The sequence below is a fragment of the Balaenoptera acutorostrata genome, chromosome 6 (assembly GCF_949987535.1).
Source record: "Balaenoptera acutorostrata chromosome 6, mBalAcu1.1, whole genome shotgun sequence".
Classification (NCBI taxonomy): Eukaryota; Metazoa; Chordata; class Mammalia; order Artiodactyla; family Balaenopteridae; genus Balaenoptera; species Balaenoptera acutorostrata.
The window spans coordinates 63419021-63443844 of NC_080069.1; positions in this window are offsets into that span (position 1 = coordinate 63419021).

Sequence of the window (24824 nt, forward strand, 5' to 3'; positions counted from 1 at the left end):
GCCACTATGGAGAACAGTATGGAGGTTCCTTAAAAAACGAAAAGTAGAAGTATCATATGACCCAGGAATTCCATCATTGGGCATATACCCTGAGAAATCCATAATTCAAAAAGAGTCATGTACCACAATGTTCATTGCAGCTCTATTTACAATAGCCAGGACATGGAAGCAACCTAAGTGTCCATCAACAGATGAATGGATAAAGAAGATGTGGCACATATATACAATGGAATATTACTCAGCCATAAAAAGAAATGAAATTGAGTTATTTGTAGTGAGGTGGGTGGATATAGAGACTGTCATACAGAATAAAGTAAGTCAGAAAGAGAAAAACAAATATTGCATGCTAACACATATATATGGAATCTAAAGAAAAAAGTTCTGAATAACCTAGGGGCAGGACAGTTATAAAGACACAGACATAGAGAATGGACTTGAGGACATGGGGAGGTGGAAGGATAAACTGGGACGAAGTGAGAGAATGGCATGGACATATATACTCTACCAAATGTAAAATAGATAGCTAGTGGGAAGCAGCCGCATACAGCTCGGTGCTTTGTGACCACCTAGAAGGGTGGGATAGGGAGGATGGGAGGGAGACACAAGAGGGAGGAGATATGGGTATATATGTATAGCTGATTCACTTTGTTATGAAGCAGAAACTAACACACCATTGCAAAGCAATTATACTCCAATAAAGATGAAAAAAATAATAAATAAATAAATAAAACAAAAATTGCAAATTTGAAAAAAATTTTAAAAATAAAAACTAAATAAAAAATAAAAATAAAAGAATCAGGATCCAGCTTTCTTGTACCAGAGAGGGACTTTCTCAAAACTGAAAAGAAATTCACTGGACATATCTTACTAACAAATTGAACTAGTGTATGGATAAAGCAAATAATGATAAAGGATTAGCTCTCTAGAGAGGAGGCCAAGAAACACAGAGGATTTCAAGGCAAATATATGTTGCTGCTGCTGCTCAGGCATCATATATTCAGATTAGCACTCTTTAAAAAGTGGTTATCAGTGTCCCTGAGTGCCAAGGACAAGAAAAGTGCTAAAGTATAGCAGTTAGGGGACGTCCCTGGTGGTCCAGTGGTTAAGACTTCACCTTCCAATGCAGGGGGTGCGGGTTCAATTCCTGGTCAGGGAGCTAAGATCCCACATGCCTCACGGCCAAAAAAACAAAATATAAAACAGAAGCAATATTTTAGCAAAGTCAATAAAGACTTTAAAAAATAATAATAATAAAGTATAGCAGTTAAAATTCTGACTCTTTGTTCTCCTTCTAATAAAAATATTTGGAAGAAAAGCACTTAGATAATGGTGAAGATCTTTGCAGAAAATACTTTTTAAAATTTAATTGGATCATGGATTTAGTAAGAGATGCTAAATTGAGCCAAAACTCTCTGACACACAATGAAATTGATAACATCAAGAAGATTGTTGGTTATATATAGGAGAAAACCAATCAAATGATATCAGATTTTTTTCATCTAAAACTATGGAGTCCAAGAATAAGTGGCATACTGCTTAAAAGTTCTGAGAGATAATCAATGTCAATCCTGCATTCTATATCCTGTGAAACTGTGCTTCAAGAATTCAGGGGAAACAAAGATATTCCCAGGCAAATGAAGAAGAAGAGCATCTGTCACCACAAGAACTTTCCTTAAGAATGGTCAAAGGAAGTGTTCCAATCAGCAAAGAGAATATAGCAGCGGAAGACTGGGACTACAAAAAGAAAAGAAAGAACAGTGAATGGACAAAAATTAAGGAAAATATAATAGACTATCTCCAGCTCTAAGATTTTAAAATCATATTTGATGATTGGAACAAAAATTATAACACCATCTGATATACTGAAGACAATTGGACTTAAAATGTAGAGGGGATAAAGGGACCTAAATGGAAGTAAAATTTCTATACCTCACTTGAAGTGGTAAAACACGTATACCAATAGACTGTGAGAGCGTGTGGAAATATGTGTATTATAAGATCTACATCAACTATTGTGACACCTATACAAAATGATACAATTATAAACACTGTAAATAAATCAAGATAGATTCCTAAAAAATCTTCAAAATATTCAAAAATCATCCTTCTCTAGAGAAAATTGAAGAAGGAAAAAAAGAAGAATGAGAAACAGAAAAACAAACAAAACAAATAATATGATGGCAGATGGATGCCATAACATTAAAAATATATATAAACAAATATAAATGGTCTAAATATTCCATTTAAAATACAGAGATTTACAGAGTGGAAAAAAGACTCAGATACATGTTGTCTAAAAGAAACACACTTCAAATACAATAACTTAAATATGTTGACAAGCACATAAATTGAAAATAAAGAAATATAGCTGTTTTTATTTGCAGATGATATGATGATGGACATGTAGAAAAGAAATCTGCAAAATAAGCCTTTAGAAATAATAAGTTATGGGCTTCCCTGGTGGCACAGTGGTTGAGAATCTGCCTGCCAATGCAGGGGACACTGGTTCGTGCCCTGGTCTGAGAAGATCCCACATGCCGCGGAGCAACTAGGCCCGTGAGCCATAATTACTGAGCCTGCGCATCTGAAGCCTGTGCTGCGCAGCAAGAGACGCCGTGATAGTGAGAGGCCCACACACCATGATGAAGAGGGGCCCCCACTTGCCGCAACTAGAGAAAGCCCTCTCACAGAAACGAAGACCCAACCAGCCATAAATAAATAAATAAATAATTTTAAAAAAAAGAAATAATAAGTTATGAAATTTTGCAGGATACATAATCAACACACTTTAATAAGTTGCATTTCTATATATAAACAGTGAACATGTAGAAATCAAAATTAGACACAATGCCATTTACAATAACTTCAACAAAAATTAAAAGAAATTTAAGAAAAACTAAATAAATGAAGAGACATATCATGTTCATGGATTAGAAGATTCAACATAGCAAAGATGTCAGTTCTCCACTTATTAGTTACAGGATAACAAAATTTTAATGAAAATTTCCACAAGAAATTTTTTGACAGAATGTGAAGTTTTATTATTTGTCCTTATTATTTTGTCCTGAATGTACACATGAGGTTTCTGAATCAGAGCAGATTTATTTTTATTTACCTTATAGCTAATAACAAGTGTGTTGTGCCCTTGTGTCTCAGTTCTTACACTTACACCAACATAATGAGAGCCAGGTCAAATATCCTACAAATACAAAGTCTGTCTTGTAGACAAGGGATCTAGAAAATGAATTTTCTGTACTTACATACAGAAAAAATAAGCAGTTGACTCTCTGTACTCATCATAGTCTTTTTGAAAATTTCTACTCTAATATGTTGGAATTTAAATAATCCTCTCCAGGGAAAATATAAGACCATTGCCTAAAGCTTTACAATCCAAAGATGACTTATTTTCTCTTCAAGCGTGAAAATGTACCTTTGTAGTTGTACCTCTACAAATCTCTGTAGAGTTTTCAATATCTATACAGTTGTAAATTAACTTCTATGTCTTGTTCTTTTAACATAGGTTCAAAGGTTCAGTAAAATTTTGTCAGAAAGCCCTAACTATGCAGAAAGATAAAAATATTTTCTCTACAATTCACATTGATTGTTTCACAGCAATAGATAACAAATGTGCCAGGCTCAGATGGCTTCATAGTTGATGTCTTACAAATATGCAAGGGATAATTAATTCATATGATATGCAAGTTTTGCTAAAAAAATGGAAGAAAAAAAATTTTTTAAACCCAGTTTGTCTAATAAGATTCATGTAACTAGTGAGAAAACTAGATTATTACAAAACAATGAGAGTAAGATTGAGGTAGAAAATTAAGGGTCAATTTCAATTATCAACTAAGCTACAAAAACTTGAGAATAAAATATTAGCTAACCGATTTTAACACTATTTTAAAATAATAATCTATCATTGTAAAGTAATATTTATAACATAAATTTAAAGAGTTCAATAGTAATAAATCAAAGTAATCAACCACATTCACAGATTAAAGGAGCAACATCATATGATCATCTCAATGAATGCCATTATTTTATATGTTTCAATCGTTATTAGTCACTTAAAAATCTCTTAGGAAATGAAAGTTAGAAGGGGAGCTTCCCTGGTGGCGCAGTGGTTGAGAGTCTGCCTGCTAATGCAGGGGACACGGGTTCGAGCCCTGGTCTGGGAAGATCCCACATGCCACGGAGCAACTAGGCCCGTGAGCCACAACTACTGAGCCTGCGCGTCTGGAGCCTGTGCTCCACAACAAGAGAGGCCGCGATAGTGAGAGGCCCACGCACCGTGATGAAGAGTGGCCCCCACTTGCCGCAATTAGAGAAAGCCCTTGCACAGAAACTAAGACCCAACACAGCCATAAATTAATTAATTAATTAATTAATTTAAAAAAAAATAAAAAAAAAAAGAAGGGAACTTAAGTTGTTAAAAAAGTATTTATATTAGAAAGTTTAGATGTAATTTCCCTATGATCAGCAAAACTTTGTTTGTTGGATGCCAACAACCTTTCTTGAAGAGCCAGATGGTAAATATTTCACTCTTTGCGGGGGTCAAGAGTCAAAATTGAGGATACAATGTAAGAATGTATGTATCCAGTTCCTATAACCATTAAAATGCAGGAAGTATTGTTAGCGACATGTCCTGGAAGGAAAAAATAAATAAAAACAAGCGGCCATGTATGTGCCATGGTCATACTTTGCCAACACCCACTCAAAAAAAAGAAAAGGAAATAAAAGTTAAGGAAACAAATAGCATATAGCTCAATAATTTTGCTACTTTGACACAGACATTGTACATAAAATCTTACTTTCTGTATTTATTTTTTCTCAATCCCATACAGATTGCACATTATTGATCTGATAGTACTTATTTTAAATAACTCTATCATATTCTAACTTATAGCAATAATCTTTCATTATAATTCCTTATTGAGCATTCTAGATAACCTTATCTGATTAAAATGAGACTGAAAAATATCACATTTTCATAGCTCGGTAACAAACCATCTATAATTGAGAATTAGCTCTGTAGAATATCAAACTTCAGTTTATTATGCTGATTTTTACCTGCCACAATTCCAGAAACAGAATTTCTGATTTTGTCACACATGATATTTAGTGTTTTTCATTTTTTTACACAGTGATTATAATCTTTGGGGACTTTGAAAATAGTAAAGCACTACCTAAAAATATAGTAAAATGTTAAATCCCTGGGCAAATATATAACACAGTTGTGTTTGTGTCCAAAAATAAAGCCTCAAGTGAACCACTTAAAATAAAGTGCCTAATTTTCCTTGGCACTGAGTGAAGCAAATAGCCTCAATTGAGCTCATTTGATGAAAGAGTCCTTAAGAAATTTCATTTACATTTTTTACTCCACTCAGGCCAACCACCCAGTGATTTTTTTGTTTGTTTCTTTCTATGGTTTACATCTTCCAGAATACATTAGAATATCATAATATAATTACTCTCTGGAGAGTAAACAGCTGTCCTCTAATTTGAGAAATTTGACAATTAAAAAGATTCCATATAATCTGGTAGAAAAAAGATTCTGATGCAAGGGAACTGAATTATCCTTCTGATTGATGGGGAATGGAGAGAGTGCTGCGTTTGCATTCTTGTCTAGGATGACAACTCGCTCATTTTATGTTAACATTCCACTGGCAGCCTTTCTCCTAATTCTATCAAGTGGCAGACATGACAACAGCAAACAATTACAGGGCTATAATTTCTATCACAAAAAGTTTGTTTTTTTTTTTATTAAATTAGCTTATCTAAATATGTAATCAGCTCCGATTTTTATTTAAAGATGCATTCATTTAAACCTGTCTTATACCTGTACATGTATATGTGAGTCTGCCAGAGTTGGGTGTTTTGCTCTTATAGGACAACTTCATTAAAAATGACAACATCAACATTTTAGCTGACTGGAGAAAATTTTATCTTAGTATACAGACCAGTCATTTGACTTGTGAAATTGGTTTCAAAAGGCTTGCAGCAAAACAGCTTTGAAAAGATGTTACATTTTGAAATGTGGGTGACAAGATGGATCTCAGTGAATAGTGCAAAGAAAAGTGACGTAAATTAATTTCAAAATAACAACTTGATTCTGCTGATAGAGGGAAAAGAATATTGATTGTAACAGAACCATCAAGGATAGTCCCAAGGCTTTCCAAATACAGAATAACCAGTGGAGGAGAATTCAGGATTTCAGTTTTCATAGAATAGTTGAAGTAATGAGAAGGAAAGCTTCAGAAAAATACAGGCAGAAATGTTCATTCAGATTAAGACCAGAGAGTTTAAATTCTCTTATGAGCCTCACAATCTCCTGAGAGGTGAAACACAAGCTGGAGCTCCCTGACACTGTCAGCATGGCTTCCTTCAGATGTGGTTCAGGAATGTTCAACTTTGTAACTTTTCATTATGTCTTACAAATATGAAGTGTGTGCTATTTTGTACGTATGCTACATTTCACAACTTTTAAATCCATTTATTTTTAGCTTGCCCTCAGGTACCAGTCCAGAGGTAAAACTTCCTTAAAGCTCTTCTGCTTCTTATCTAACTCCAGAATGTCAAAACTAAGGAAAGTGAATGATTTCATTTCTCACTGGTTCTGTTTTTCTGTCCAAAAGAAGCAGAAAGCAAACAAGAAGTGTATTAATTGACTGCTTCCCATGCACAATCAATCTTAATGTCCTATTGAGGAACTGAATTTTATTGACTAGGATTTCCTTATGGCCTTGAGATTATTTCACAGAAGAGATAGGGAATATTGAGCAAACCATTTTGGAATGCCCTGCTCAAAAGAGTTTCCGATTACAGAATTATTTTCTGGAAATCTCTCAACAAGGATAGCCTGAAATCTATATTTTCCAAACACAGCCCATTTTATAGCATAAAAAGTTGTTTTTAAAAAAAGCATCTAGAGGAGGGACCTTCAAGATGGTGGAGGAGAAAGACATGGAGATCACCTTCCTCCCCACAAATACATCAAAAATACATCTACGTGTGGAACAACTCCTACAGAGCACCTACTGAATCCTGGCAGAAGACCTCAGACTTCCCAAAAGGCAAGAAACTCCCCACGTACATGGGTAGGGCAAAAGAAAAAAGAAAAAACAGAGACAAAAGAATAGGGACAGAACCTGCACCTCTGGGAGGGAGCTGTGAAGGAGGAAAAGTTTCCACACACTAGGAAGCCCCTTCACTGGTGGAGACAGGGGTTGGGTGGGGGGAAGCTTTGGAGCCACATAGGAGAATGCAGCAACAGGGGTGCAGAGGGCAAAGTGGAGAGATTCCCGCACAAAGGATCGGTGCCGACCAGGACTCACCAACCTGAGACGCTTGCCTGCTCACCTGCCGGGGAGGGTGGTGGCTGAAAGTTGAGGCTTGGGCTTTGGAGATCAGACCCCAGGGAGAGGACTGGGGTTGGCTGCATGAAGATATCCTGAAGGGGGCTAGTGTGCAACAGCTAGCTGGGAGGGAATCAGGGGAAAACTCTGGACCTGCCAAAGAGGCAAGAGACCATTGTTTCGGTGTGCACAAGGAGAGGGGTTTCCTTCCCTGTGTGCCCACAGAAGGCAGGGCACCACCTAAGCAAGCTCCAGAAACGGGCACGAGCCATGACTATCAGCTCAGACCCCAGAGACAGGCATGAACCGCTAACCCTGCTGCCGCTGCCAGCAAGAATCCTATGTGCAAGCCCAGGTCACTACCCACACCCCCCCGGGAGCCTGTGCAGCAAGGCACTGCCAGGGTCCCGTGATCTAGGGACAACTTCCCTGGGAGAACACACAGTGTGCCTTAGGCTGTTGCAATGCCATGTTGGCCTCGGCCACCACAGGCTCGCCCAGCACTCCAATTATGACTACTGTACCCCTTGCTCTCCCTGGCCTGAGTAAGTAAGAGAGCCCTAATCAGCTGCTGCTTTAAACCCCTCCTGTCTGGGAGGGGAACAGACTCCTGAGGACGACCTACATGAAGAGGCAGGGCCAAAACCAAAGCTGAACCCCAGGAGCTGTGTGAACAAAGAAGAGAAAGGGAAATTCCTCCATGAAGCCTCAGGAGCAGCAGATTAAATCCCCACAATCAATATGATAAACCCTGCATCTGAAGAATAACTGGATAGACAACGAATGTTCCCAAAATTGAGGCAGTGGACAGTGGGAGCAAAAGTAGAATTGGGGTTTGCTTTCTGCATGTAATGTGTTTCTGATTTTATGTTTATCTTAGTTTAGTTTTTAGTGCTTATTATCACTGGTGGATTTGTTTACTGCTTTGGTTGCTCTCCTCTTTTTTTATTCTCCTTTTAATTTTTTTAAATTTTTATTTTTAAATTTTTTAAATTAAAAAAATTTTTTTTTCCTTTTTCTCTCTTTGTGAGTGTGTATGTGTATGCTTCTTTGTGTGATTTTTGTCTGTTTAGGTTTGCCTTTACCATTTGTCCAAGGGTTCTGTTCGTTTTTATTCTTTCTTTCTTTCTTTCTTCCTTTTCTTCTGAGCTGTGTGGCTGGAAGGGTCTTGGTGCTCCAGCCAGGTGTCTGGCTTGAGCCTCCAAGGTGGGAGGGCCGAAACCAGGACACTGGACCACCAGAAACTTCCTGGCCCCATGTAATATCAATCAGTGAGAACTCTGCCAGAGATCTTTGTCTCAACACTAAGACCAAGCTCCACCCAATGGCCAGCAAGCTCCAGTGCTGGACACCCCATGCCAAACAACTAGCAAGAAAGAAATACAACCCCACCCATTAGCAGAGAGGTTGCCTAAAGTCATACTAAGTTCATAGACACTCCAAGACACATCACCGGACATGGCCCTGCCCCCAGAAGGACAAGATACAACCCCACCCCCCAGAACAGAGTCACCACTTCCCTCCAACTGGAAGCCTACACAAGCCACTGAACCAACGTCACCCACTGGGGACAGACACCAAAAATAACGGGAACTATGAACCTGCAGCCTGCAAAAAGGAGACCCCAAACACAGTAAGTTAAACAAAATTAGAAGACAGAGAAATATGTAGCAGATGAAGGAGCAAGGTCAAAACCCACCAGACCAAACAAATGAAGAGGAAATAGGCAGTCTACCTGAAAAAGAATTCAGAGTAATGACAGTAAACATGATCCAAAATCTTGGAAATAGAATGGAGAAAATACAAGAAACGTTTAACAACGACCTAGAAGAACTAAAGAGCAAACAAATAATGATGAAAAACACAATAAATGAAATTAAAAATATTCTAGAAGGAATCAAAAGCACAATAACTGAGACAGAAGAATGGATAAGTGATCTGGAAGATAAAATAGTGGAAATAACAACCACAGAGCAGAAAAAAGAAAAAAGAATGAAAAGAATTGAGGACAGTCTCAGAGACATCTGGGACAAATTAAATGCACCAACATTCAAACTATAGGGGTCCCAGAAGAAGAAGAGAAAAAGAAAGGGACTGAGAAAATATTTAAAGAGATTATACTTGAAAACATGCCTAACATGGGAAAGGAAATAGTCAATCAAGTCCAGGAAGTGCAGAGAGTCCCATAAAGGATAAATCCAAGGAGAAACACACCAAGGCACATATTAATCAAATTATCAAAATTAAATACAAAGGAAAAATATTAAAAGCAGCAAGGGAAAAGCAACAAATAACATACAAGAGAATGCCCGTAAGGTTAACAGCTGATCATTCAGCAGAAACTCTGCAAGCCGGAAGGGAGTGGCAGGACATATTTAAAGTGATGAAAGGGAAACCCTACAACCAAGATTACTTTACCCAGCAACGATCTCATTCAGATTTGAAGGAGAAAATAAAACCTTTGCAGACAAGCAAAAGCTAAGAGAATTCAGCACCACCAAACCAGCTTTACAACAAATGCTAAAGGGACTTCTCTAGGCAGGAAACACAAGAGAAGGAAAAGACCTACAAAAACAAACCAAAAACAATTAAGAAAATAGTAATAGGAACATACATAACGATGATTACCTTAAATGTAAATGGATTAAATGCTCCAAACAAAAGACATAGACTGGCTGAATGGATACAAAAACAAGACCCGTATAGATGCTGTCTACAAGAGACCCACTTCAGACCTAGGGACACAAACAGAGTGAAAGTGAGGGGATGGAAAAAGATATTCCATGCAAATGGAAATCAAAAAAAAGCTGGAGTAGCAATTCTCATATCAAACAAAATAGACTTTAAAATAAAGACTATTACAAGAGACAAAGAAGGACACTACATAATGATCAAGGGATCAATCCAAGAAGAAGATATAACAATGGTAAATATTTATGCACCTAACATAGGAGCATATCAATACATAAGGCAAATGCTAACAGCCATAAAAGGGGAAATTGACAGCAACAAAATCATAGTAGGGGACTTTAATACCCCACTTTCACCAATGGACAGATCAACCAAAATGAAAATAAATAAGGAAACTCAAGCTTTAAAAGACACATTAGACCAGATGGACTTAGTTGATATTTATAGGACATTCCATCAATAAACAACAGAATACACTTTCTTCTCAAGTGCTCATGGAACATTTGCCAGGATAGATCATATCTAGGGTCACAAATGAAGCCTGGGTAAATTTAAGAAAATTGAAATTGTATCAAGTGTCTTTTCTCACCACATCGCTATGAGACTAGATATCAATTACAGGAAAAAAACCTGTAAAAATTACAAATACATGGAGGCTAAATAATACACTACTAAATAACCAAGAGATCACTGAAGAAATCAAGAGGAAACCAACAAATACCTAGAAACAAATGACAGTGAAAACACAATGACACAAAACCTGTGGGATACAGCAAAAGCAGTTCTAAGAGGGAAGTTTATAGCAATACAAACCTACCTCAAGAAGCAAGAAAAATCCCAAATAAAAAACCTAACTTTACACCTAAAGCAATTAGAGAAAGAAGTAAAAAAAAAAAAAAAAAAAACCCAAAGTCAGCAGAAGGAAAGAAATCCTAAAGATCAGACCAGAAATAAATGAAAAAGAAATGAAGAAACAGCAGCAAATAGCAATAAAACTAAAAGATGGTTATTTGAGAAGATAGACAAAATTGATAAACCATTAGCCAGATGCATCAAGAAAAAAAGGAAGAAGACTCAGATCAAGAGAGTTAGAAATGAAAAAGGAGAAGTAACAACTGACACTTCAGAAATACAAAGGCCATGAGAGATTATTACAAGCAAATAAATACCAATAAAATGGATAACCTGGAAGAAATGGACAAATTCTTAGAAAAGCACAACCTTCTGAGACTGAACCAGGAAGACATAGAAAATATAAACAGACCAATCACAAGCACTGAAATTGAGACTGTGATTTAAAATCTTCCAAACGAACAAAAGCCCAGGACCAGATGGCTTCACATGTGAATTCTATCAAACATTTAGAGAAGAGCTAACACCTATCCTCCTCAAAGTCTTCCAAATAATTACAGAGGGAGGAACACTCCCCAACTCATTCCAAAAGGCCACCATCACCCTAATACCAAAACCAGACAAAGATGTCACAAAAAAAGAAAACTACAAGCCAATATCACTGATGAACATAGATGCAAACATACTCAACAAAATACTAGCAAACAGAATCCAGCAGCACATTAAAAGGATTATGCACCATGATCAAGTGGGGTTTATCCCAGGAATGCAAGGATTCTTTAATATATGCAAATAAATCAATGTGATACATCATATTAACAAATTGAAGAATAAAAACCATATGATCATCTCAATAGATGAAGAAAAAGCTTTCAACAGAATTCAACACCCATTTATGATAAAAACTCTCCAGAAAGTTTGTATAGAGAGAACCTACTGCAACATAATAAAGGCCATATATGACAAACCCACAGCCAACATCGTTCTCAATGGTGAAAAACTGAAACCATTTCCACTAAGATCAGGAACAAGACAAGGTTGCCCACTCTCACCATTATTACTCAACATAGTTCTGGAAGTTTTATCCATGGCAATCAGAGAAGAAAAAGAAATAAAAGGAATCCAAATTGGAAAAGAAGAAGTAAAACTGTCACTGTTTGCAGATGACATGATACTATATATAGAGAATCCTAAAGATGCTACCAGAAAACTACTAGAGCTAATCAATGAATTTGGTAAAGTAGCAGGATACAAAACTAATGCATAGAAATCTCTTGCATTCCTACACTAAAGATGAAAAATCAAGCAGAGAAATTAAGGAAACACTGTCATTTACCGCTGCAACAAAAAGAATAAAATACTTAGGAATAAACCTTCCTGAGGAGAAAAAAGACATGTATGCAGAAAACTAAAAGACACTGATGAAGGAAATTAAAGATGATACAAACAGATGGAGAAATATACCACATTCTTAGATTGGAAGAATCAACATTAGGAAAATGACTATAGTACCCAAAGCAATCTACAGATTCAGTGCAATCCCTGTCAAACTATGAATGGCGTTTTTCACAGAACTAGAACAAAAATTTTACAATTTGTATGGAAACACAAAAGACCCTGAATAGCCAAAGCAATCTTGAGAAAGGAAAATGGAGTTGGAGGAATCAGTCTCCCTGAACTCAGACTACACTACAAAGCTACAGTAATCAAGAGAGTATGGTACTGGCACAAAAACAGAAATATAGATCAATGGAACAGGATAGAAAACCTAGAGATAAACCTATGCACATATGGTCACCTTATCTTTGATAAAGGAGGCAAGAATATACAATGGAGAAAAGACAGCCTCTTCAATGAGTGGTGCTGGGATAACTGGACAGCTACATGTAAAAGAATGAAATTAGAACACTCCCTAACACCATACACAAAAATAAACACAAAATGGATTAAAGACCTCAATGTAAGGCCTGACACTACAAAACTCTTAGAGGAAAACCTAGGCAGAACACTCTATGACATAAATCACAGCAAGATCCTTTTTGACCCACCTCCTAGAGAAAAGGAAATGAAAACAAAAATAAGCAAATGGGACCTAATGAAACTTAAAAGCTTTTGCACAGCAAAGGAAACCATAACAAGATGAAAAGACAACCCTCAGAATGGGATAAAATATTTGCAGATGAAGCAACTGACAAAGGATTAATCTCCCAAATTCACAAGCAGCACATGCACCTCAATATGAAAAAAACAAACAACCCAATCCAAAAGTCCTAAATAGACATTTCTCCAAAGAAGATATACAGATTGCCAACAGACACATGAAAGGATGCTCAACATCACTAATCATCAGAGAAATGCAAATCAAAACCACAATGAGTTATCATCTCACACCAGTCAGAATGGCCATCATCAAAAAATCTACAAACAATAAATGCTGGAGAGGGTGTGGAGGAAAGGGAACCCTCTTGCACTATTGGTGGGAATGTAAATTGATACAGCCACTATGGAGAACAGTACGGAGGTTCCTTAAAAACCTAAAAATAGAGCTACCATATGACCCTGCAATCCCACTACTGGGCATATACCCTGAGAAAACCATAATTTAAAAAATGACATGTACCACAATGTTCATTGCAGCACTATTTACAGTAGACAGGACATGGAATCAACCTACGTGTCCATTGACAGATGAATGGATAAAGAAGATGTGGCACATATATACAATGGAATATTACTCAGCCATAAAAGGAAACGAAATTGAGTTATTTGTAGTGAGGTGGATGGACCTAGAGTCTGTCATACTGAGTGAAGTAAGTCAGAAAGAGAAAAACAAATATCATATGCTAACACATGTATATCACATCTAAGAAAAAAATGGTTCTGATGAACCTAGGGACAGGACATGAATAAAGATGCAGATGTAGAGAATGGACTTGAGGACATGGGGAGGGGGAAGGGTAAGCTGGGATGAAGTGAGAGAGTAGCATTGACATATATACAATTTAAAATAGATAAATTTAAAATAGATAATTAGTGGGAAGCAGCTGCATAGCACAGGAAGATCAGCTCGGTGCTTTGTGACTACCTAGCGGGGTGGGTAGGGAGGCTGGGAGGGAGGCGCAAGAGTGAGGGGATATGGGGATATATGTACACATATAGCTGATTCACTTTGTTATACAGCAGCAAGTAACACAACATTGTAAAGCAATTACACTCCAATAAAGATGTTAAAAAAAAAAAAGCATCTACTAGGTGCACGTCACCAAGCCAAGTGCTGTAGAGGAGACAAATAAAATGGGGTCTCTGAAATTAGCATTCTAGGTTAGCAGGGAGGCTAGCTTCATGGATATTAAAATCAAGCAGCCACTGGTTCACAACCCTGACTTGAGAATTAATTTTTGTCATCATGGACAGATGATTTCCTTCTCTAATAAGGTCCTAATAATAATTATATCCTAATAAGGGTCAAACAATTTTCTAAGCAAAAGTGTCTTAAAGTTCTCCTCAACTTGGCTAAACTTTAGACTGGTTTTCTTTCTTTTTTTTTTTTTTTCTAACTCTAGGCCCCTAACCTTCCTTTTCTTAGAGTATTTACTTTAGAAAATTTATCATTTTAAATTCTTTCTCTGCCTCTTTGAGATGTAAATTTTTTCATCCATTCATCAGTTGACAGACACTTAGGCTATGTCCATATCTTGGGGTATTGTGAATAATGTTCAATAAACACGGGAGTGCAGACATCTCTTCAAGACTCTTGTTTTCTTTTCTTTGGATATGTACCCAGAAGTGGGATTGCTGGATCATGTGGTAGTTTTATTTTTCATTTTTTCAGGAGCCTCCACATTATTTTCCATAGGGTCTGTACCAATTTGTGTTCCCACCAACAGTACACAAGGGTCACCATTTCTCCATATCCTTGCCAACACTTGTTATCTCTTTTCTTCTTGATGATAATCATTCTAACAAGTGTGAGGTATATCTTACTGTAGTTTTGATTTGCATTTCCCTTATTATTAGTGATGTTGAGCATTGTTCATGTACCTGTTGGCCACTTGTGTATCTTCTTTGGGAAAATGTCTATGCAGTTCCTCTTCCCAATTTTAAGTGAGATTTTTTTTTTATTATTGAGTTTTTTTATATGTTTTGGATATTTACCCCTTATCTGATATATAGTTTGCAAACATTTTCTCCCATTCCATAGGTTGCTTCTTCATTTTGCTGATTGTTTCTTTTGCTGTGCAGAAGGTTTTTAGTTTGATGTAATCTCATTTGTTGATTTTTGCTTTAGTTTCTTGTGCCTTTGGTGTCTTATCCAAAAAAATCTTTGCCAAGACCAATGTCAGGAGTTTCTTTCCTACCTTTTCTTCTAGGGGTTTTATGGTAGCAGGCCTTATAATTAAGTTTTTGATCCATTTTGAGTTAGTTTTTTGAAGGGATATAAAATAGGGGTCTAAATTCATTCTTATGCATATGTTTATCCTGTTTACCCAACACCATTTGTTAAAGAGACTATCTTTTCCCCACTGTGTTTTCTTGACTCACTTGACAAATATTAGTTGACAATATAATTGGGGGCTTATTTCGGGGCTCTTTATTCTGTGTACGTGTGGTCTGTCATATTGGTCTATGTATCTATTTTTATGATAGTGCTACACTGCTTTAATTACCATAGCTTTGTAGTATACTTTTGAAATCAGGAAGTGTGATACCTGCTGATTTGTTCTTCTTTCTCAGAATTGCTTTGGCTATTCAGGGTCTTTTGTGGTTCCATTTAAATTTTAGTATTTTTCTTTTTTACTTCTATTCAAATGGAAAGTTTACTTACCATTTGAATAAGACCAATTAGCAAATGAAGATAGCCTAGGAGATCCCCTCACCCTCAGTTCTTAAAATCTCTCCTACCCTTTGTTTCAGCAGAATTGAGTTCAGATTGCATTCTAATGTCTCTCCCCTACTGCAGTAGCCTTGAATAAAGCCTTACTTACCTATTTAACTTTGTCAGGTATGAGCTTTGCTTTGAAAATATTTCAGGTGTAAATCTATTTAATGCTCACAACAACACAATTACATAGATTACATATGATTATCATTCTTAATATGTTTTTTAGTTTAAAAGTTATATATATTTTTATTAAAGGAGCTCAGATTCTAATCTAGGCAGTCAAACTCTAGAGTTTATGCCATTAATGACTACATTATACTGTCTTTTTAACTTCATTTTCTTCACCTGAAAAATGGGTATAATGATATTTACATGACTGTTTTTTTTTAAGAATTCAACACTGTAAAGTCCTGATCGAGCAAAATAAACTCTGTAGGTGTCATTATTATTAATACATGAGTTATTAATTAATATATTTTAATAATAGATTGCATCCAGTTAATATACAGTATTTCCAAGATCTTTCTTGCCTATAAATGTCAAAGAATTACTCTAAGATAATCATTTCTGAACTAAGTCATGGTTAGGAGTTAGGTGATTTGATATGTCAGTATATTTTAAAGAGTATTAAAAAAAAAATTAAGCTTGATCCTCAGTATGGACAGATTCTCCACCTACATCACACCCCATTTGTAAAAATGAGCATTATATACGCAGTTAATGAGCTTCAAGTCTGAGAATGATTTCCTATTGTCTCATGTACTCCTGAAGAAAGAAAATTGTTTTAGAGATCAAAACATAGACACAGTCTGCAAGCAACAACAACACAGATGCATCTATGAAGAAATTATTTACTGACTATATCAACCAAACCCTTCCCATAAACAAAGCATATACTACATGAATTGTCAATCCGTACCCATAAATAATGCTCAGTTTCTATGACAGCATGGCACACAGTCTCTATCTTCAAACTGCTCCACATCTTTGTCTTTGAGTGGTTCATTATCAAAGCATGTGCATGTGTCTGTGTGTATGCATGCCTGTACGTGTGTGTGTGTGTGTGTTGGAGGACAGGGAAGGCAGGTTAGAATAAAGGGGAGGAATAGCTAAAGAAAAAGATATTTTTTTCCTGCTAAGTAGTGACAATGCACTCCAGGAAATCAAATAAGTTTTTATTAAAGTCTACCAGATAAGCAATTTTGATAACAAGCAGCTGTGTATATGTATAATGCTTTTCACTGCTGTACAAGGTACTTTAGACTCTGCTTGGAGCAGTCTGGGAGCAGGGTGCCCCAGATTCACTGCCTTTGTTCTAAATCTGTAGCTCGCCAAGTCTTCCCGTGCTGAGGACACTAAGCTGACAAGGAACTTTATATATATATATATATATATATATGTATGTATATGTGTGTGTGTGTGTGTGTGTGTGTGTATATATATATATATATATATATATATATATATATATATATATATATATAAAATCCCTATCTAAAAAAGGCCAAGTATATTATCCACGCTAGTGAGGGAGTGGTTCACCTTCATGAAATAAAAGTGCAGCAGGATGCTTTCACAAAAGAGCACTCTGCAAGAATGAAGTGCTGGACTAAACTTAGGCCTGTATTCTACTTTTGTGAAAACTCAAATCCTTTATGTTTTTGCTGGAGAGTGCAACCTCAATTTAACAATGCCTCTGTGGACTTTTGAAACTGATTGCTTGTTTTTGTAATAGTTTCAGAGGGTTTATTTTTCTAATTCAGAAGTGGCTTTTGACAGTGTTGAATTGTACCCGAGCCCTGGAAAACAGCAGTATTAATAAACTGCTCCCCCCTACCCCCGCCAAAATTCTGTGTTCACGAAATGACTTAGTGCAAGGAACTCCCTTTCCCCATATGACTCATAGATTCCCTCCTGGTTTACCTGTGACAAGGCTAGATATAGACTGTTCAAGTTCCTATTTTTTGCTTCATAAAGATCAGCTGAACTGTTTTTCCTGGCAGATCAATTGAAACAAAGGCTTGTTAAGAGATTGACCAAGTTAGGTTTCTTCCCTCCCTAGACTCTTGAATTCTGACCCATTATCACCCTTGGCCAGTATACAATTCTTCCCTAAGGAACCCTCCTAGGAATCAGCTGACCTCAAGGAAAGACATTCCCTGACCAACTGCTTGATCATATCACCCTCTCATCCCAAACCTCACACCTCATTCTGTCTCCTTATGAAAGAAAAGTGTTTGTCTACTTAACCTTTGAGATGCTTGCAAATCTATTACAAGAGTCTCCTTCCCGCTGTTACAGTTATCCTCCACTCCTTACTGCAGTAATCCTTTCCAATAAAGTCTCTCCTTACCTAAGATTAGATCTGATTTTACTTGAAACTTGGCATATGTAATTATTTCATTAAAATTTAGAAACATATAATGTCAGAGACTGAAGGATCCTCAGAGCTAATACAGACAGGCTTTTTCATATTTTAATATGCATAAGAATCACTTAGGGGCATATGAGAATTGGATCCCAGATCATGATGAATAGAACTATAACATACATATTAGATAATACCAAAGTTTCGATCAGTTGTTCCTTGAACACAAATTGGGAGACAAAATGCCCTCCTTTTGCAGACGAAAAATGGAGATTACAAGACTTAAAACCAAAGAATGTATAGCTAATCAATAGGCCAAGTTTGGACTATGACACTTTGATTCTCAAACCAGAATGTGTTTCATTACACAATACTCTCTTTGTAATGTAAAAAAAAAATCATAACACCATCATTTTCTAATGGAAGCATAATAATAGGTCATTATAACGGGCATTTTCTTGGAGTATATGAAACAAAGGAGAACTCTGGACATGTTGGTACACTGCCATTAATTATTAATTGCTAATTGGTAGCATCACACATTGAATACTATAGTGGATTATCTTCAAACTGATTATTGAATATATTATTAAGCTTTGGAACACATTAAGGTATCAGCCATCTTATCTCTACTGAGGAAAATATATAGCATTGCACGAATGATTACTGCTCTATTCAATTAATTTTAAAACAATCTATTATTGGAAATAATACAGAAAGTAAAACTGCTTTAAATTTAAAAATCCACTTTTAATAGTAAAATAGGGTTGTGCCCTTTATTGAAGAACAAAAGTCATAAATCCCTAGGACTTAATTAGATGCACATCATAACATTAAAGATAGAGGGCACTCCAGTAGCATAAAATAATGAAGAAAGTTGCTGTTTTAACACACTGGATTTTTTGTTTCTTAATTTGTGTGTATGTGTGAAAATCTTCTATATTCTTGCCTGATTTTGCTTCTCTATTTCCTATTTATCTTTGCTGTTTTTTAAATATCATAATATGATATACTGGTGGTCTTAGCTTTCTAAACAAAATATAGTAATTTAAAAAGGAATTGTTTTGCAAATTGGCACTAGACAATCATTCATTTTGCAGTTAATGTAGCTGTTCACAAAGTTGAGGACAAAGGAGTGTTATAAGAACAGTGAGTCTACAAGTGGATGACATTTCAAGGAATAAATCTCTTATCTGGGACCTAAATCTTTGTAGGCCCTATTGTAATGTTTATGTACAAATAAAACTGGATAAAATCCCAGACATTAGAAATATTTTTTCTAATATCACTTTGCAACATGTGTGTAAATAACAAGTGACCTCTGAGAGTTGACTATAGGAAGATTCAATTCTTTACTGCAAGTCACCTTACTTTGTAATTAACCAAGTGTGAAGGAAATTATATGAAAGTATGTATGGGTGAAATTGACACCTCTGTGTCACATCCTTATGAATTATAATTTGATTATGTTGCTTCTGTTTTGTTTACATGGGCCTATGTTTTATATATTACTGTGGAAGTGTAAATTTTCCTTTTATCTTAATTTTAAGACTGTCCCATTTTTCAATTTATTCTTGGGTACTTGTGGACAAATATGTATATCTATATCCAAATAGTTAACAAAATGTCAGGTGTAAGGTAGCTGTTTGTTGTCTGAGTCTGTGAGTTATCTTTAAAAGATATGGTTTTTTGGCAGGGTTATCAGCATAAAAATACTTAAAATGAAATTTGAATAGTATCAAGAGGAAACAATAACTTTCAAGCCTTTATCTGCCATTCAGATACACACAGTTAGAGGCTAAAAGAAAAGAAGCAAATAGAGAAAAAGAGAAACACATCCGGATGAAATACAAACACATACACACACAGGGAGGATTTCTAGACAGTTCATTAATGTATGAAACAAGAGAATACATGCATTCTAATACTATGTTGTATATAAGCAAAGTTATTTAAGAGACAGACTTAATGGGGGCCTTAATGTGGGGCTTGTTACACACATATTACAGTATTAATAGTGATCTAAATTTTAGATTTTAGATTATTTTCTATATCTGTAACTTAAGATAATTGCTATTTTCATACTAATAACACTTAACCATAGATATAATTTTGCAGCACAACTCAAATGATAGCTGAGGAGGCACTATAATCAACCAGCTCATTTATATGAGAGTTCCAAAGCTCTCATGATATCCGGTCTTCTCACTTTTCCCAATGTGAAAGGAAATCTTGAAAAAAGCCAAAGGTTGTAGATTGTTGTTTTTTAAAAGATCAAGGTTTTATTTACATTTTTCTTCCAAATACTGCTTATGAGACCTTGGAAACATCCTTTTCTCTTCTGGAGCTACAGTTACTTCATCTATAAAATAATAATTGATCATTTTATAGAGAATTGAGCACATTGGACTGAGTATTTAGTAAATATGTGTTGAGTTGTTATACTGTGGAAGAGTCTATTTCCCCTATTCAATGCTATCACAGGCACTGATTGCCTTTAAGCATCTCCAAAATTGTGGCAACTTACTATATAAAAATGTCTCACTACTTTTTAAAATCTACAACAAAAAGTTGTGATTTAATTTTTTATACCTAAAAGATTTTTCCTCTATTTAGTGTTATTTTGGCATCTCTAATCAACCACTTTCCTTACACTTACAGTTCTTAAATTATCAATTCAGAGAACTAACAGGACTGAAATTCCAGCAGATGGTTTAGAGTTTCTTCTGAGTCTGAGATTTTTAGGTTCCTTGGCAGAATAAAAGGTTTGCTCTGAATTTAGACAGAATAATCTAAATAAAGGAAGAGTGATGTAATTGGAGTGATTCTAAGAAGCAGTTATAAAATACATAAGCATTAAGAATACTTGATAATTGTCAGAATTTGTAAGTTAAAGTTACAAACTAATGAGAGTGCAAAATGTAAGAAAACCTATAAATTTCTTGACTTGCTAAAAAGGCAGATGCTAGTGTGTGATGATTTTCTTGAATTATCATATAATAGTCTCTGACCAATACCTAGAGAGGAGAATAAGAAATAAGTTGAATTGGCCTTTGCAGCTGCAGCTGTGTGATACAACCGAAATGGATTTATGAATAGTGGGGTTATATTTAAAAGTTGTTTAAATGTTGTCAAAAGTTGTTTAAATTCTTACCACATAAAAATAGAGAGATATAGAAATAGAGAGAAAGAGAGAGACTTTATAGTAAACTCATTTTGATCCCTGTCTTAAATGTACACCGATGTTAAATATACATTCCTGAGAAAGTATTGAAAATTTTTGTTAAACATTTAGTAACAGATTTTTATTTATAATGATGCTTCTCTTCCCACTGAGCCAAAAAATAAACGATAAAATATTGAATTGCCCTTTCTGTAGGTGTGCTTCTTTCCTAGGGCTAGGTCCAAAGCAACTTGGTATGGGTGTGAAAACTTTCATACATCTCCTAATAAACCACTTGCCTTCCATGACAAGATCTGTCAGTCACATCCTGTTACCCCAGAGACTGGCATCGTTTCCTCACCTTTCTGTACAAACCTAGACAGATAACAGAGGGCCACCATATTACTTTTTCATCTCTAAATAGAGTGCATTCATAGGAAAAATTGGAGCTTTAGAAGGTCTCAACTATGTGCAATATATTAGAACATTTCATTATTATACAATCACTCTACTCTCAATTTACTTGGAAAGACTGTCCAAGAAAGAGGAAGTCTATGTGACTGAAATGGCTTTAGACTGAGGCCAATGCAAAAACTCTTATGAGCCACAGGCCAGGGAAGAGCCTTCCACAAGAAATGGAAACAACTTAGGTGAGAGTTGATGTTTTCCCTAGTACCGTGGCTACACAATTGTCATCATTGTTCAGTTGATACAGTAACAAATGAATCTGTCATATATAGGTTATTTGAGGGATCAAAGTACAATATTATGTGAGAAAAGTCTAGGCTCTATAAAAAAATAAAGAGTAGTTTATTGTTTGAATAAAGACAGATGCAAAAAATCTAATGCAATGAGTATTCAGAATGCCTATGTTAATGAGTAACATATCAACCCCCTCCCTGTATGTGGTATAATTATTATCTTTTGAATACTACCTTTGGTAATATTTGGTTTTCGATTCAGAAAATTATGGGTTTCTTGATCACCTAATTTAGTTCTTCTCTATATTTCCTTCTTTCTCCTTCTAAAAGGTATAATTTCTCATGCTCTTATAATATTATGTTGGGACTATTGCAATACCCCCAAATATAACTTATTTTGTTTTCTTTCAAAGAATACTGTGAAAAGCATAGCCTTCATAAAAACGATTGTGGCCTTGCTGATTTTTTTTTATACTCTCATGGAACTGGAATGAGATATATCTTCTGTCATATTTTAGTATACATATAAACTGTGATAGGGTCAGGCCTTTTCATTACAGGGTTACCACTGGAATTTTGGTCATATTGAATAATGATGAGTGTTACAAACTCTTCTTTATTAACACAAAGTATGTCTATGCAATGGAGAACAGTCTAAATATCTGTCTTTTAGTAAATTTCATGTGGTAAGTTCCTCAGCATTACAATGAGCTCACATTGCAAATTTGTATGCAATCTGTTTATGTGAGTGCCTAAGACAGGGACATAGTGGCATAGTGACATTTTTAGTGTTGTTAAATTCCAATAAATAAAAAGAGAATCACAATGAACACTGTGAATGTCATTGTTTCTTTCATAATCCATTTTTATTTGTTTATTAATTCTGTATTTTGGGAACCTCATTGGTGCTGGTAGGGGGTAGGTGCATAAAAAAGCAAAGGGCAAATATAATTTAGAAAAAAATAAATCTAATGTAAAATATTTGACCAGTTGGCTTTGAAATGTACATTTCACTGAAAACTGTAAATATGTCTATAAACTCATCCCTTATAAAGATAACTTAATTTGGTTTTAGTCAAACTTAAAATGTTTCCTTTTGATCTCCTTCCCCATCTCTACCAAATATTAAGGAAATGATAATGACAAAAAAGACAGGTTTTTATTTGTTTGTTTTTTTCTAAGAGTGACAGGAAAGAACTGAGGTAATGGGTGTCAATTTTCTCCAATGGAAAAATTAAGACAAAACTAAGGACCATGAGGGAAACACCGCTACGCATATGCATTCACACACACATACACACACACTCTATCAAAAAAAAAAAAAAGAAAGAAATAAAAAAGAAAAAGACACCACCAATAAAACTAGACCTGTATATTTTTTAGGGAAAACAGGATGGCCTAGTGGTCAGATCTGTAAGATGTTTTACAATGTGGGTCTTGTTAAATATTGGGCTGATGTAAATTGTGAAGTTAAAACATTTAAAAACTGTTCCTTTGGAAAGGGCCCAAAGCACTTATTCATTTCCAAAAAAAGTAAACAGCTGGTTTTTTTTTATTATTCATAGTAATGAGGAGAAGCAAAACTGATTATTAACAGAGCTGAAAATATCAAATGATTTTTAAAACCAGATTAAAATATCTTTAATTTAGAAATTCTAGTTATTGGTCAGGGAAACTATTTGTTGAAACAATTTACTGTTGTCAAGTGGAATGAGATAATGAGAAAATTGTGACACTGACTTCTTTTCAGACTCTTTAGAATAACAATTCACAAATAAAGAAAACATTTATTGCAGCATTGCAAGGCTATAAATAAAGAGCCTGGCACATTAATTTACTCATAATAAATTATAGTATTCTATGCATTAGATCAAATCATTACTAGACAATACTCTGCCAGTCTTCATCTAGCTTACTGTATATAATTGAATGCAATGAAACTCAATTTTATTTTTAAATTCCTGAAATTAAATATTGTACTCATAGCTACTTATTGACTTAACGACTGAGTTGTGGAATTTTGCTACATAAAAATGCATTCATATGCATAAGAGTGGCACTCATCTTCCAAATAATCATGTACTTTAACCCAGAATTAAACCCACACATATATGGTTAACTGATCTTCCACAGGGTACCAAGAATACGCAATGAAGAAAAGACAGGCTCTTCAATAAATGGTGTTGGGAAGACTAGATATCCACATGCAAAAGGAAGAATGTCGACTTTATCATACCCCATGTACAAAAATAAACTCAAAATGGATTAAAGACTTAAACATAAGACCTGAAATTGTAAAACTTCTAGAATAAAACTTAGGAGAAATGCTTCTTGTTGTTGGTCTTGGCAATGATTTCTTAGATATGACACCAAAGCACAAGCAACAAAAGCAAAAATACACAAGTGGGACTACATTAAAACTAAAAAGCTTCTGCACAGTAAAGGAGACAATCAACAAAATAGAAAGGCAACTTATGGAATGGGAGAAAACATTTGGAAGCCATATATCTGATATAAGGTTAATTTCCAAAATATAGGAGAAAGAAGTCCTAAAATGCAGTGCCAAAAACAAAACAAAACAAAATAAGTAACCTGATTTTACCTGGGCCAAGTACTTGAATAGGCATTTCTCCAAAGAAGACATAAAGATTGCCAATGGGTATATGAAAAGATGTTCAACATCTCTAATCATTAGGGAAATGCATATCAAAACCAAAATGAGATATCACCTCATACGTGTTAGTTACAATGGCTATTATGAAAAAAAAAGATAAGTGCTAGCGAGGGTGTAGAAAAATTGCAACCCATTTTA